Genomic DNA, 10952 nt, shown 5'->3' with positions numbered 1-10952 from the left:
CAATATTATTAATATGAACTGAGAGAGGTACTTGTATGATCTGGACAAGTTACTTAATTTCTCTATAGCTCTGCATTCTCATTAGTAAAATGAGGCTAATAATAGTACATTTACCTCACAGGTTTGTTGTGAAGATTCGGTTATTTAATATTTGTAAAGCTATTTGAACATTGTCTGGCACATAGTAAGTGCAATTGGATGTTTATCTATTAAATAAATAACTAATACTTGTCTGTTCTCTATCATGATCAATCAGGAGTTGATTATTCCTAGATTATTATATCTTGAATTTGGCTCCTACAGTTACCAGCAAAACTTTCAGAAAATTATACTAATTTATATCACCCAAGCCAAATTAGAATTCTGTTACTGATTTATTTTGAATATCATATTCTTATGCTTTCATAAATGCCATTTAGAATTTATTTACAATGGAATGTCATACAATTAATATTTTAGTAATCCAGAAAGTTGGGTATAGCTATTATTAATGAATAATTGTCTAATATGAGGCTATAATCTTGCCAGTTCCATTATTCTTTAAAGTTAGATTGCACACAAAGTTCTCAGGACCATTGTGAAATGTATTAGACTCCAGAAAATGACAAGGATAGAGGTTTTTAGACCCGAGTTTGGCCAGATTTACCCAGTACCCTAAAACACTTCTTCCAAATAAGACACAGATTTGCTAAGAAAATCTATTGCACCAGAATCCCAAAACAAAAAAATTTGGTCAAGACTATTTTGTTTCAAAGCATTTTCCAATTAGTGCTAAATTTAGCTGTCCTGTTCATGAGGTAGAAATATCTTTTTAAAAACCAATCACCCTATTCATGAACGATGTGTCTTATTTGAGGGAAACCATTACTGTGTGTTTACTACTGGATGAGATGTTTTGTGCATATGTTTGAGTATGGGCTATAGCAGCAGGGGTTACATTCCTATACAATGAAGTCAAAGTAGCATTTAATTTTTATAAATAAGTTTAGCAAAATATCATGTTTTCTGTTTTAAGGAATTAAGCAGCATTTTAAAAAAACAAGACAGACCACAAAGAGTACTGGAAGTAATAGGAAGGACCACATTCTGGTCTCAGACTCAGCAGCTGTATCGTTGGGTAAGCTATATGACCTCGCTGAGCTGTGCTCTCCATATTTATAAAACGACATGTGAACAATATTGCTGTGTAGAGGAAAGATCATATGAGAAGGAGGTTTTGAACAAGGAGCTCGGTTGAGAGGCTATTGCAATCGCCCAGGTGAGATTTTACACATCAAGCACAACATCGCAACTTTATAATGTCTTTGCACTTACTTGATAAGTAGTGATGGATAGTTTTATCAATAAGTGGATGAAACTCAAACAAGCCTGTCAGCTCCAGAATTGTCTTAATCTACTCATCAATAAATTGCCAAAATTCTTACTTTAAAGATGATTTCTATGGTTTCATGTGCATTTTGTAGTATAGGTGAAAGTGTAACATTAAATTAATAATCCTCTTAATAGATATCGTTCCCTCTCTAGCAAAAGGAAATACAAATATGTGAATTAAGACAAGAGAAGGTATAGCATGGTGAACAAAAAAGTATATGCTGGTCCTAATTGTCCTGTAGCCCAGTCTTTATACAAACCAGGTGATCTCTGCACTTCTATGACAAAAAAAAAAAAAGGCAAATCCAAAGTTCTATGTTTAATTTCCCAAATTTCAAAACACTCAAGCAAAATATTTGTAGGACACATCTGGCCAGTAGACACCTCTTGACTGTCAATGCTCTGTAGCCCAATACTTGTGAGATACTGGGGAAAATCTTGATCTTCCCAGACTAGGAATAGTATATGAGCAAGAAAAAAATATTTTGAGAACAGCAATACCCCTAGTGAGAAAAATGTCTCCTGCTTGACTGTCAGCCAGCCTGCTATGGCAGATTCATTTTATAGAGTTGCATGTTATCTAGACTAGGCCAAGGAGAATTTTAGTTGTGCTTAGTGCCTGTGCTGAGATGATTATATTGGTGTTGACTGAGGCCCTCAGCCACACTGAGCTTTACTTATCTCTGTGCAGGCTTTTATTCCATTTCCTCAAAGCAACTATTTCAAGTTCTTTAGCTTCCTCTATTCTCATCTCTTTTAAAACAAAAAATTGTTCTTCCTCTTGGTAAAAATCAAGACTATTGATGATGAATCCCTTTATTTTGGTCTTCAGCAGTACAGACAAAGTGACATTGGCCTTTACTGTCATTTCCTTTTCTTTAGTCTCAGAAAAATGGAGATGCTTTTCCTACTTATGATTAATCTTACAACTGCTTTTCTGATTTCCTCTCACATCTTTTAGAATCTGCATCAACCCTTCTCTGTATTTTCATTCTCTCTCTCTCTCCCTCTCCTTCCATTCCTTCCTCCCTTGCTCCCTCCCTCCCTCTTGGTTCCTTCCAATGGTTCACAAATAAGCTCTTATACTTCCTAGGTTAACAAATCCCAACCTCCCATTGCTCTGACTTCACATTCTCCCTTTGCTCTGCTTTCTCATTCCTGCCTTTTGCCTTTCCTCATAAAGACAGGCTGCTCCCATATTGTCCAGTTCCTTGGTTTCCCCTCACACTATAGCTCCCACCATCAGAATGTACCACACATGTCCTCTGCATATACTCTAGCAAAGTACGTATCTGATTGGTAACACATATTAAAAACATTGCATACAAAAACTTGCAAAATTTAGCTGAAAGGCAAATAACAAAGTTTATGAAAACTATTATATGAAAGTTATTCTGAGACTTGACAAAAAAATTCGGCCTTCGAAATGCATAGCCGCCTGCTTTGGTTTATCATGTAATTTAACATTTTCTTTCCTTCTCAATTCAGCAATCTTTTCTACAAGATCCCAAAGTTCACTGTGTTGCCCTAAAATTCTATTTTAAAACTACTTTTCTAATCTGTGGTCTATATATTCTAATTTGTGCCTTGTATATATACTTAATATGTACCTTTCTTAATACAGACATCTTAAAACAGCACAAGAAATGCAATTATGTCAGTAAATTATTTCAGATTATTCTTGTAGTTGTGAAGGAAGTCTGTGGATTCCATTACTTTAAATCTCTGTGCAGCTTTCTTTGTTGTAGATACAATACTTCAACAAATCTGAGGCCTGAAGTTCTCGAGCTTATTGCATTTAATCAGCTCCTGAACCTAAATTCCTGCCCACTAGCATGACTAATAGAAGTCATTGCTATTTAGAGAGCCCATAATGTATTTTGCAGAACAAGGAAATGAAAATAGAAGAATAGATGAATTGTTTTAAAAATAATGATTTTTTAACATAATATTTTAACTTCTGGGACAAAGACACATTTAAGTGAATGAACTGCAATCCAATAGGAAGTCAATTGTCCATCCCTTCATAGGAGTATCTATATAGATTTTTATTCCATAGAGATGATAGCTAAAGTATCTGACTTCTTCGAGAAATAAGAAGTATTTTATGTAGCTGTGTGTACCATTATTTTGACCTATCAAACTGTGGTTTGCCTTTATCTTTATGCAACCTTCCTACTTGGCTCTAATAACAGCCAGTCCAATAACTTATTTAGTACTTGTTTACATATCTTATTGGTAATGAATTTTAGAAATGTTTCTGTTGTTGATATGCTGTCTGAGGTTCAGTTTTAAACAATGCAAGAAAAAAAGAGATGCGTGGGTGAAAGGAGGAAGAAGACTAGCTGTATGTTGATAATTATTGAAGCTGGATAATGAGTCATTAGGGATCCATGATCCCATATTATATTTTTGTATATGCTTGAAGTTTTCCATAATAAAAAATAAAATAATAATCTTGATGTGTATACCTTTAGATTTGTGTGTGTCTAGAGGTGTGTATGTGTGAGTGTATGTATGTGTGTGTCCATCTGTAGATTTTAACTATAATCTCTAAACCACAGGGATAGTAAACTTTATTTTCAACTAAGTCAGCAGTTGGTGGAGGCACAGATATTATACGTACTCATTGGGGATTTAAAAAAAAAACCATGAAATCCTGCACACAAATCCTTACAATCTTGCTGAGAAAATCACCATTCACAACCAAACAATCTTGGAAGTGAAATACTAATACAAAATTTAAATAACATTTCAAGAGAATAATAAGAGTGTTAAGACACCATGAAAAATTCTTATTAAATTATATAGCCTATAATTGGTCTGTTTCAGTTGATGAAAATATCATTATAATCTAGAGGAAGTTTTATTTAGGTAAATAAATATAAGCTGATTCTTGAAAGATTTGCTTTAGTTAGATAGAGAGAAAAAGGAAAATATTTTAAATTAATGAAGAAGAAAGAAGAAAAGAAAAAGGGGATGCATTTGGTATCTGAGGCCCTAATTTTTTAAGTGAGTAAAGAAGTTACTGAAAATAATCCAACTGTAGAGATTTGACATTGGAGGACTGAAATTTAGGTTTAGGAATTTAAACTTTATTCTTAGGCTGCAGAGAGCCACTAAAAGTGTTTGGCAAGAAAATGATGTTACCAAATAAACACAGTAAATTGATGACAGTAACAGGATTGATTGAGGTAGAGACTGGGGGGAGAAAGAATGAAAAAATAAATGGAATTATTATAATATTCTGCAAAGGAATCTATCAGGGTCTTTAAAAATATAGCAGAACAAAGGAAAACAAGGATCCAGTGTGGAGGACACATTTGTTGGGCCTTTGAGATGGATCAGATATGAAGGTCCAAATGGTTTTCTCTGAAATCTCCTCTATTTCTAGTGTATTAGTGGATTTTACTTAATAAAATGGATATGCTTTCTAGTAAAAGTTTCAACTCGCAAACATATAGCAGCTTCTAAAATGAATGGAGAGTGGGAATGACTATCAGGGATGTCAAATGTCAAAACTAGTTCATAGACATTGCTTTTAGTTCTTTTGTTAACGATAATCTTATTCATAACATTCATAAATGTGGAAAAGAGTTTCATGTTGTATGTAGCATTGGCACTTGTACTTATTTGAACCATTTAAATTCCACAAGGGTTATTTTATCTGGTTCTATGGACACAGTATGTTTGGTATAAGATTAGGAAGTCGAACAACCACAAACCAAATTTATGTGCTTATTCTAAAACATTCATTCCAGGGAAAGGCCTGCTGGGCTATTATATACTTTTCAGATTTTTCCACAGGTTTTAATGAGCCAACACCAATTCTGGCATTGAAATCTCCACAGTATACAAAATATGTTATGGGAAATAATTTTTCTAGGTCTGCCAGATTAGTGGGTAAAACATACTACACATCTGTTGGGCCTAAAGTTTTCCAAGTTTTAGGTGGGACATCAGCTTGTAGTATTCTAGATGAATATATTGCATAATAAATAGCCTGCAGTGGTACAGACGTCAGGGTTTGGATTTTGACCTCCAGACAAACAGATTAAAGGATAACTCATCCCCTTGTTCTCAACACAGGAGTCTGATAACTTATACTTCATTTCTTTTAGAATCATTTTCAACTTTGTCTTGTATCATGTCAGTCATAAACTTTTCAATTTAAATATATACTCTTATGCAGGATTTTGTATATATTTTTATATATTCATTTGTTACATTTTGTCCAAATTCTAGGATAGGTCCTATGGATTCTGTCAAAAATCACGTAGCCTACTTCATTAGTTTTCAGGTTGTCTAATTAATCATATATCTTAATGTAGGAGATTATTTGATAGTTTTTATGTATTATTTTTTCATAGGAAGGAGGCAAGGTGTGGTAGACTGTAACATTACACATGTGAACATCAATGGATCAGCTGAATTTGATTTAAAAATTTCAAATAAAGGTAAGGAATAAATGTAGTCTTTAGCAGCTACTAGTATAGTTGTAAAGAAGCTTGAGTAATTAATTAGCTTTTCTTCAAAGAATTCACCCCAATTAACTAAGAAAAATTTTTTATTAGCGAAAAATTGCTTTATGTTTACTCAGCTTCTGATAAAGTTGCATTATTAGAGGATGCCACATGTCAGATCTTGATTTGGGATTAAACAGATCATAATTTTTCCTCCTAAAATCAGACATTAATTTTATTACTTTTAGTTTTCTACTCTGCTTTCTGGTGTAAGAAAAAGACTCATCAAAGGTTAAAATGTTTATTATTAAATTTGATTAGAGGAGTGTTCATTGAGGTCATTTGCAAAATCATCTGTAAGGGAAAGTATTATCGGTTTGTTTTAGTTTAATTTATCTATCCATCCATCCGCAAATGTTTATTGAGCTTCTACTATGTAAATGTCCACAAATTTCGTGGAGAGATATATGAGCAAAACGTAGAACTTGCTTTCAGAGACTTTACATAATAGTTGGGGAAAATAAACATGTGCAAACTAACTATAATACAAGACCAAGTGAATTACTACTGAAACGACATAACAGCAATGTAACTATTCTGTGATAGAGATGTTCAGATCTTATTCATGATTTAGAAAAATAGCCTTGGTAGTGGTGTGAAGGATGTATGGAAGTATTGGGAGGATTGAGAAAATAAATTAGAATAATAAAATGCATTTTTGTGTATTGCATGTCTTGAGTTTGGGAGGCATGCATGCATGCTATCAGTATATCTGGAGGAGAACTGAAATTTTAGATTTAGAAGTCAAAATAGAAAAGGACTTGAAAAATGAAAGTAAATGAAGGAAGAAATTTATATGGATGGGAAAAATGGAACAGATAGATGTCTGGAAATCTCTTTATCCTCAAACCCTTTTCTTGGTACTTTACATAACTTATTTAATTATATAACAACATAGATTCATGTGGCAGTGTTTTTTGAAGTCAAAGAGTGAATCAGTCCATTAGGAAGAGAGAATTGGGTGATAAGAAGACCAATGACAGATACTTATGTATGCATAAGACTAGAAAAGAGGAACCTGCAAGGAAGCAGGAGAAAAGCATTCTGAGAGATAGGAGACTCAAGAAAGAGTAAAGTCGCTACAAGCAAAAGATGGCGGTCAACAGCCTTAATTCTGTAGATCAGTCAATGATTACAGAGTATGAGAAAAATCTACTTGTTTGGACAAGCAAGATATTGGAGATTTTGAGGGCAGTGGGACAAAGGTGGGCCAGAATATAAATTGCAAATGTTTAAGAAATAAGTATGTGGTAAGGAAGTGGAGAGGAAAACTAATTCTGTGAAGAGAATTAGTTATAGCTTGATGTTGCAGATGTGAAGGAATGAGTCAATGAATAGGTCTCATTGATGATGTGAGTAATTGAAGTGGAAATAAAATGATGGGAGAAGTACTAATATAATCAAGAAGAGTTAGGATTAAAAGGTCATCTGAAGAACTAGCATTGCAGAGATGCTTCATATTCTTTTAAAAATTTAGAGTATTTACATTGCATAAGATCTGTCTTCTAAGTGAAGAGGCAAGATAAACTGCTGAGAATGAGGAGTGCAGTATATCTTGTATTTCTGAAATAAAATTGTCAATGTATTATTTTATGAGAGACTACTGGATTCGATTTGCTAAAATGTTGTTTAGAATTTGGCACTTATATTCATCAGTGAGATTGGCTTGCTTCATTTTTTAAAATATCTTGTTAGGTTTTGGCATTATCATAACAGTACCTATTTTTTCAAACATTTTATATATGAGAATTATCTGTTCCTTGAGAGTTCCAGAGAACTTATTTGTAAAACTATTAAGGTAGATACATTGTATGAACAAAATTCTTTGAAAAAAAATCTAGCTTCTGTCCTGATTATAATTTTACTGATGCAATCTATTTCTTTGTGTTTTATATTATAAAAAGATCATATTGTGTTTTTTTTAATGTTTTCATTGATGTGAGCTGTGTCAGATCTTTTAAAATTTCCTAGTGGTTAGTTATTTTTCAATTTAATTGCTTATTAATTTTGAAATTTTTGAATTTCTAATCATAAGTCAGATCTGTACAATTTCCACTTATAGAAATTATTGATATCTTACGTGGATTGATATAAAATAGATGCATAAATAAATATTATACATTATATATATTTTTAGTATTTTAGAAGACATAGTTTTAAGGCCCTAAAAATTATAAGAGAATATGGTCTCTTATCAAATCTCTGATACAGGAAAACTTTTCTGAGATAAAATGACAAACTTCAATAACCAGAAAAAACTCAGAAAGTTTCAGGATGAAATTAGCAAACAAAACTTTCAACTAACTTTTGTTAGCATATTAAAGATAAAAATACTTATAAATATTTAGATATGTGAAACAGTCAAACATGACACCTGTCGAGAAAAATTTCAGCTAATCTCAGTCTTCTCTCTGACATGTGACACTTAGAAGGAAAAAAGTCTACAGGAAAATGTAAAAACCACATAATTAATTTTCAAATGTAAAAGGAAAGAAAACACACTACCCACATATATTATCTCCAACTTAAGAAATGACTTTTAATACATTAATAAATATATTAGACATTTAAGTAGAAATCAGACTTCGATTTGCTGTAGTATGACTGAGTGATCAGACATTTTAAACATGAAGATATATAAATGAATGCTATAAATTTGCATAAAAACAAATTAAACTATAACAGCTTATTCTTATAAGAAACTAAACTATAAGACAATAAAATATAATGACAATCTATATGAATTACAAGAACAGAAACAAGAAAAATGTGTGGGTAGGATTAGAAGAACAAGAACTCAAACTGTACGCGATTGACAAATTTATAGCTAGACTGAATAAGAAGAAAAAGAAGACAACTAAAATCAGAAATGAAAAACGGGACATATTTCATAGACATAATAAGAATTATAAGGGAATAGTATAAACAATTGTATGGCAAAAATCTGATAATCTAGATTAAATGAACAAAGTCCTAGAAACACACAATCTACCAAGACTGAATTACAAAGAAATAAGAAATCTAAATACACCTATAACTTGTAAGATAATTGAATCAGTAATCATAACTTTGCCTTCCCTGGAAAAAAAAAAGCCCAGGACCAGATGGCTTCACAAATGTATTTGACCAAATATCTAAAGAAGAATTAACACTAATTCTTAAATTCTTTTAAAAATTTGAAGAAAAGAGAATACAATCTATGAGGCCAGCATTACCCATACCAAAGCCAGGCAAAAATACTATAAGAAAAGTTAATCGATATCCCTGATGAATATCAATCTAAAAATTCTCAACAAAATATTAACAAACTGAATTTAACAGCATATTAAAAAGATTATACCACATGACCAAGTGTGATTTTTTCCTGTAATGCAAGGATGGTTCAACATATGAAAATCAATTAATGTAATATACCACATTAACAGGATAAAGGCAAGAAAAAATGATCATCTCATGCAGAAAAAGCATTTAATAAAATTTAACACATTTCATGATTTAAAAAAAGACTCAAAGAACTATGAATAGAAGGAAATTTCTTAACATAATAAAATTCCTATATGAAAAACTTTCAGCTAACGTTATATTTAATGGGGAAAGACTGAAGCTTTTGCTCTAAGATCAGGAACAAAGCAAGGATTCCTGAATTTGCCACTTTTGTTCTACACAGTACTGGATCTCCTAGCCAGAGCAATTATGCAAGAAAAAGAAATAAGAGAAATCCAAATTGGAAAAGAAAAACTAAAAATTTTCTGTTTATATACAATATAATATTAGGTGTAGAAAACTCCAAAGATTCCACAAAAAAAAAAGAACAAAACCTTATTATAGCCATTAAACGAATACAGTGGTTTCAGGATGTAAATTCGACATGCAAAAATAAGATGTGTTTCTATATACTAACAATAAACAATCCAAGAAGGAAATTAAGAAAAATGATTCAGTTTACAATAGCATCAAAAGAATAAAATATTAGGAATAAACTTACCCAAGGAGGTGAAAGACTTGTACACTGAAAGTATAAAACATTACTAAAAGCAATTAAAGAACATGTAAATATATGGGAAGATATCAAGTGTTCATGGACTGAAAAACTTAATATTGTTAATATATAAACATTACTCAAAGCAATCTACCAATTTAATGTAATCCTTATTAAAATTCTAATAGATTTCTTTTACAGAAATTAAAAAATCCATTCTAAAATTCATATGGAATCTAAACAGATAATCTTGAAAATGAAGAACGAATTTGGAAGTCGCACCCTTCTTAATTTCAAAACTTACCACAAAGCCACAGTAATCAAAACAATATGGTACTAACAAGAAGACAGACATACAAACAAGTGGAAAAAAGTAGAGAACCCAGAAATAAATCCTCACATATATAGTCAATAGATCTTCAACAAGTGTGCCAAGACCATATAATTGGGAAAAGACAATCTTTTCAACAAATGGTGTTGGAAAAACTGAATATCTGCATACAATAAAATGAACAGTTAGAAAAAAAACATTGGGAAAACCTTCATGACACTGAATTTGGCAATGATTTCTTGGATAGAATACCAAAAACACAGGCAACAAAAGAAAAGAATTGGTAAGTTGGACTTCAAAGGATATAATCAACTGTGTAAAACACAATGGGAGAAAATATTTGCTAGACATATATCTCATTAGGAATTAATATCTAGAATGTATAAACTATACCTCAACAGTAGTAAAAACAATCAAGTGGATTAAAAATGAGCAAAGGATTTGAATAGACATTTCACAAAGAGGATACACAAATGACCAATAAGAACATGAATGGTTGTTCAACATTATGAATTCAATAGGTATATGGAAATCAAAATCACAATGAGATACTACTTTATATCTATTAAAATGGCTGTTATCAAAAAAAAAACAGAAAATAAGTATAGGTAAAGATATGAAGAAATTGAACATTTGCATATTGCTGGTTGAGAATAAAATGGTACAACCACTGTGGAAAGCAGTGTGATGGTTTCTCAAAAAAAGTTAAATAGGATTACCATACAGTCCTGAAATTTCACTTCTAGGT

Source organism: Pteropus vampyrus, unplaced genomic scaffold, assembly GCF_000151845.1.
Source record: "Pteropus vampyrus isolate Shadow unplaced genomic scaffold, Pvam_2.0 Scaffold67, whole genome shotgun sequence".
Lineage (NCBI taxonomy): Eukaryota > Metazoa > Chordata > Mammalia > Chiroptera > Pteropodidae > Pteropus > Pteropus vampyrus.
Note: the sequence above shows the minus strand (reverse complement) of the source record.